The sequence below is a fragment of the Oncorhynchus nerka genome, linkage group LG23 (genome assembly GCF_034236695.1).
Source record: "Oncorhynchus nerka isolate Pitt River linkage group LG23, Oner_Uvic_2.0, whole genome shotgun sequence".
Classification (NCBI taxonomy): domain Eukaryota; kingdom Metazoa; phylum Chordata; class Actinopteri; order Salmoniformes; family Salmonidae; genus Oncorhynchus; species Oncorhynchus nerka.
The window spans coordinates 15,946,945-15,952,944 of NC_088418.1; positions in this window are offsets into that span (position 1 = coordinate 15,946,945).

Consider the following 6,000-nt stretch of genomic DNA (forward strand, 5'->3'; position numbering starts at 1 on the left):
CTTTTAAGGGGGTGAGAAGGATTACTTTATCCTATCCTAGGTATTCCTTAAAGAGGTGGGGTTTCAGGTGTCTCCGGAAGGTGGTGATTGACTCCGCTGTCCTGGCGTCGTGAGGGAGTTTGTTCCACCATTGGGGGGCCAGAGCAGCGAACAGTTTTGACTGGGCTGAGCGGGAACTGTACTTCCTCAGTGGTAGGGAGGCGAGCAGGCCAGAGGTGGATGAACGCAGTGCCCTTGTTTGGGTGTAGGGCCTGATCAGAGCCTGGACGTACTGAGGTGCCGTTCCCCTCACAGCTCCGTAGGCAAGCACACCTACATCGACCTGATCACTAGGAAGTCTATTTCTAGTGATCAGGCTGCTCTGGAGCCTGCTGCTGCATGCACAGCTGGACACAAACATTGAATTGTGTTCCTATTGATGCTGTATTCACGCCATTGCCCTGCGGCCATTTTGATATGAGAATTCCTGGTGAACTAGTGGGCCAGGAAGTGGAAAGGCTGTTTTGACAGGTAATGAAATGTCTATGTGGCCACAGCCTTTTATAGACTCCCGATATTGTCTACCTCTCTTCCCCCTCTCTCCCTGGAGCTCCCTCCTTCCATTCCTCCACCCCTCTTCCTCTCCCTACTCCCCACTTCCTCTCCCCTTCTGTCCCTGGCGCTCCCTCCTTCCATTCCTCCACCCCTCTTCCTCTCCCTCCCTCCCTCCTTCTCTCTGACAGTCTGACAGTGAGAAGTAACCCCTGACTCTATGCCCACTCAGCAGAGAGAAGGTCAGGGCACACTGTTCGTGTATGTGTTATTGTGTGTGTTATTGTGTGTGTGTGTGTGTGTGTGTGTGTGTGTGTGTGTGTGTGTGTGTGTGTGTGTGTGTGTGTGTGTGTGTGTGCATGTCTATGTGCATATGTGTTTATGTGAACTGCCGGCTGAGAGAAAATACGGCCAAAAATAAAACTTCAGTTGTCAGCATACAGAGTGTGTGTTTGAGTGTGTGTGTGTGTGAGGCTGTGAATATGTGTGTGTTAGAGTGTGTGTCTGTTGTCTGTGTATCTGTGTGTGTTAGGGTGAGTGTCTGTGTGTTACAGTGAGTGTCTGTGTGTTACAGTGAGTGTCTGTGTGTTACAGTGAGTGTCTGTGTGTTACAGTGAGTGTCTGTGTGTGTTACAGTGAGTGTCTGTGTGTGTTACAGTGAGTGTCTGTGTGTTACAGTGAGTGTCTGTGTGTTACAGTGAGTGTCTGTGTGTGTTACAGTGAATGTCAGTGTGTGTTACAGTGAGTGTCTGTGTGTGTTACAGTGAGTGTCTGTGTGTTACAGTGAGTGTCTGTGTGTGTTACAGTGAGTGTCTGTGTGTGTTACAGTGAGTGTCTGTGTGTGTTACAGTGAGTGTCTGTGTGTTACAGTGAGTGTCTGTGTGTTACAGTGAGTGTCTGTGTGTGTTACAGTGAGTGTATGTGTGTTACAGTGAGTGTCTGTTGTGTTACAGTGAGTGCCTGTGTGTTACAGTGAGTGTCTGTGTATGTTACAGTGAGTGTCTGTGTGTTACAGTGAGTGTCTGTGTGTGTTACAGTGAGTGTCTGTGTGTTACAGTGAGTGTCTGTGTGTGTTACAGTGAGTGTCTGTGTGTGTTACAGTGAGTGTCTCTGTGTTACAGTGAGTGTCTGTGTGTGTTACAGTGAGTGTCTGTGTGTTACAGTGAGTGTCTGTGTGTGTTACAGTGAGTGTCTGTGTGTGTTACAGTGAGTGTCTGTGTGTTACAGTGAGTGTCTGTGTGTGTTACAGTGAATGTCAGTGTGTGTTACAGTGAGTGTCTGTGTGTTACAGTGAGTGTCTGTGTGTTACAGTGAATGTCAGTGTGTGTTACAGTGAGTGTCTGTGTGTTACAGTGAGTGTCTGTGTGTGTTACAATGAGTGTCTGTGTGTTACAGTGAGTGTCTGTGTGTTACAGTGAGTGTCTGTGTGTGTTACAGTGAGTGTCTGTGTGTGTTACAATGAGTGTCAGTGTGTGTTACAGTGAGTGTCTGTGTGTTACAGTGAGTGTCTGTGTGTGTTACAGTGAGTGTCTGTGTGTTACAGTGAGTGTCTGTGTGTGTTACAGTGAGTGTCTGTGTGTGTTACAGTGAGTGTCTGTGTGTGTTACAGTGAGTGTCAGTGTGTGTTACAATGAGTGTCAGTGTGTGTTACAGTGAGTGTCTGTGTGTTACAGTGAGTGTCTGTGTGTGTTACAGTGAGTGTCTGTGTGTTACAGTGAGTGTCTGTGTGTGTTACAGTGAGTGTCTGTGTGTGTTACAGTGAGTGTCTGTGTGTGTTACAGTGAGTGTCTGTGTGTGTTACAGTGAGTGTCAGTGTGTGTTACAGTGAGTGTCAGTGTGTGTTACAGTGAGTTCCTGTGTGTGTTACAGTGAGTTCCTGTGTGTGTGTTATAGTGTGTGTGTGTGTGAATGCCTGGTGTTTAGCGGTGCTCTGGTCTATATGGGTCAGACAGACACTCCCACTCTCAAAGACTCAATGGGTCACAGAGGGATGGGGAGAGAGAGAGACAGAGAGATAGAGAGGTGTGTGTGTGGTAGAGCTCATCCTTCTTCTACCAAACTCATTTATAATGATAATATGGCCCTGACATTAGAGAATGATTGCAAGTTCTAGGAGCAAATAACATTAAACACACACACACACACACACACACACACACACACACACACACACACACACACACACACACACACACACACACACAGGTATATATCTATTGTTCATTACAACCTTCTACAGACATTACTATTGATCACCTGACCAACAGATGGAGACTGACAGCAGAGCAGATTGACTTGTGTGTGTGTCGGTGAGTCCTAATGGAAAGGCTAAAGATTGATAGTTATAGTTCCTCAGGCCACTGAGCCACCTACAGGTATATATTCAGAACCAGTCCAAAGTTTGGACACACCTACTCATTTAAGGGCTTTTCTTTATTTTTACTATTTTCTACATTGTAGAATAATAGTGAAGACATAAAAACTATGAAATAACACATGGAATTATGTAGTAACCAAAAAAGTGTTAAACAAATGAAAATATTTTTTATATTTGGGATTCTTCAAGTAGTCACCCTAATATGGAGTCATATTTCTTCTATCAGTTCAATAATTGCACACTTCAGCAAGAAGGGGAAGTGAATGAGTGCACACTCCAGGGAGAAGGGGAAGTGAATGAGTGCACACTTCCGGGAGAAGGGGAAGTGAATGAGTGCACACTCCAGGGAGAAGGGGAAGTGAATGAGTGCACACTCCAGGGAGAAGGGGAAGTGAATGATTGCACACTTCAGCAAGAAGGGGTAGTGAATGAGTGCACACTTCAGCAAGAAGGGGAAGTGAATGAGTGCACAGTCCAGGGAGAAGGGGAAGTGAATGAGTGCACACTCCAGGGAGAAGGGGAAGTGAATGAGTGCACACTCCAGGGAGAAGGGGAAGTGAATGAGTGCACACTTCAGGGAGAAGGGGAAGTGAATGAGTGCACACTCCAGGGAGAAGGGGAAGTGAATGAGTGCACACTTCAGCAAGAAGGGGAAGTGAATGAGTGCACACTTCAGCAAGAAGGGGAAGTGAATGAGTGCACACTCCAGGGAGAAGGAGAAGTGAATGAGTGCACACTCCAGGGAGAAGGAGAAGTGAATGAGTGCACACTCCAGGGAGAAGGGGAAGTGAATGAGTGCACACTCCAGGGAGAAGGGGAAGTGAATGAGTGCACACTTCAGGGAGAAGGGGAAGTGAATGAGTGCACACTCCAGGGAGAAGGGGAAGTGAATGAGTGCACACTTCAGCAAGAAGGGGAAGTGAATGAGTGCACACTCCAGGGAGAAGGGCTGTCTGGGCCAAAGAGAAGAGTATATCTACAAGAAGTGCCCTATTGTTCTGTGTGTGTGTGTGTGTGTGTAGGCTGATGAGTTGATGATACTATCACAGAGACGTAGCAGATCAAAGCGCTACCATGGTGACGCCAGCAGCACTCTGTTTAGCTACTCATTATCTTTATCTGTTCCGAACAAAGTGGCTGAAAGCATACTCTCTCTCTCTCTCTCTCACACACACACACCTGTATCTTTATCTGTTCAAGGGTTAGGTAGTGGGCGTGTTGAAAGGAGAGGGTGTGTCAAAAGGATAGGTAGTGGGCGTGTTGAAAGGAGAGGGTGTGTCAAAAGGATAGGTAGTGGGCGTGTTGAAAGGAGAGGGTGTGTCAAAAGGATAGGTAGTGGGCGTGTTGAAAGGAGAGGGTGTGTCAAAAGGATAGGTAGTGGGCGTGTTGAAAGGAGAGGGTGTGTCAAAAGGATAGGTAGTGGGCGTGTTGAAAGGAGAGGGTGTGTCAAAAGGATAGGTAGTGGGCGTGTTGAAAGGAGAGGGTGTGTCAAAAGGATAGATAGTGGGCGTGTTGAAGGGAGTGAGGTGTGTCCTCTGCTATAGGGTATGTCCTCTGCTGTAGGGTAGACAGTTTCGACTGAGCTGTGCTTTTTCCTCTATTTCTTACCATGTATCTATCCTACATTGAGCTACCATACCGCAAGACTTTGGACTTCTGTTTTTAAGCCAGAGGAAGAGTCGTATTTCACTGTTAGTTTTTTCACTAATAATTGTACCTTTTCAGTTATAAAATTGACGATAACATGTTTTATTTAAAGTACTGATGATGCGTGTACTGTTTCTTCATGCGTCGTATGTGTGTGCTTACTGTGACTGTCACCCTGACACAAGGTAGTTACTTCCCATGCCGTTGCTGGACAGTAGTGCTTGTCAAGCAGGAGCTAAGGCCACTGTGTCCTGGTGCTGTTCACATTCCTGCCCTCCCCATTGAGTAGACTGTATGTGCATGTATAAAGGTGACATCTAGATGGTTATCAATAGTAGTTATTTCTTGTGTAGATCGCTATCCTATTTGAAATAAAATTATGTGAAGGAAAAAAATTGTCCGCGTTTGATTACCGCCGGTGACTATGATACCGAATAGGAAGCTTCCTACTGGGCATCACGATCAGGTCACCACGCATGTCCATACAACACCAGTGCACTGGTCACCGCTTATTGACTTGTCATGTAGCCCAATCAGCCACGCAAAAGAGGTCTTGAGTGCCAACAAATCTGCCCAATTAGCTGATTCGCTTTCATACACCCGCTCCTTTCGACGCAGCCACTCTCCCATACTCCTATCGCCATATCCGCCTGCAACGATCCATATCTGGAAATGGGCGGGGTTTATGACTTTGTGGCTGTGGTAACTAGTGACACTCACAGCCTTCTTTCTTCTCTTCCAGAGACCATTGTGATAGTCTCGCTGCCTACCTCTGAGTCCCTCCTCCTCTCTCCATCTGTCTCTAATCTATGTTACTCTTTCTCGTCCCATCGCCAGGTTGCTAGGTAACTGTGGTCCTTTGATCTAAAAGAGCAGGATGACAGGCACACATAATTGTGATGAAACACACACACACACACACACACACACACACACACACACACAAACACACACACACACACATAACCTTCACATACCTTCATTCAAATTGCATCGTTGACACAAAACGATGAACACGAGGGAGGGGAAGAGAGAGGAGAGAAGGAGGGGGTACGGGAGAGATGTAGAGGAAGAAAGAGATGGGTGGTTGGGAGATTGATGCAGCACTTTTTCCATATTGATACAGATTGCCCAGGGCCTGTATCCACAAAGCGTCACCGAGTAGAAAATTGGTCATCAGTGCTGAGAATAGAGACGTTTTACCCTTTTCTTAAGGGTAAAAATAAAAGCTATGCATGAAGCCTCTTTAGTCATAGTCGACAGATATTTAGGAGACCTCATGAGCTGTCCTAACCCTTTAAAGAGTTACCAGCAGGTATCTTGATAACAGAAAAATGCAGTGAGTCAATGGTTCCTGCGCCACATGCAATTGCTTTGGAGGTGTTCAAATAATGTTTTGATATTTCTACATCATCCATAAATAATCACAGTATCTCTTGTGACAT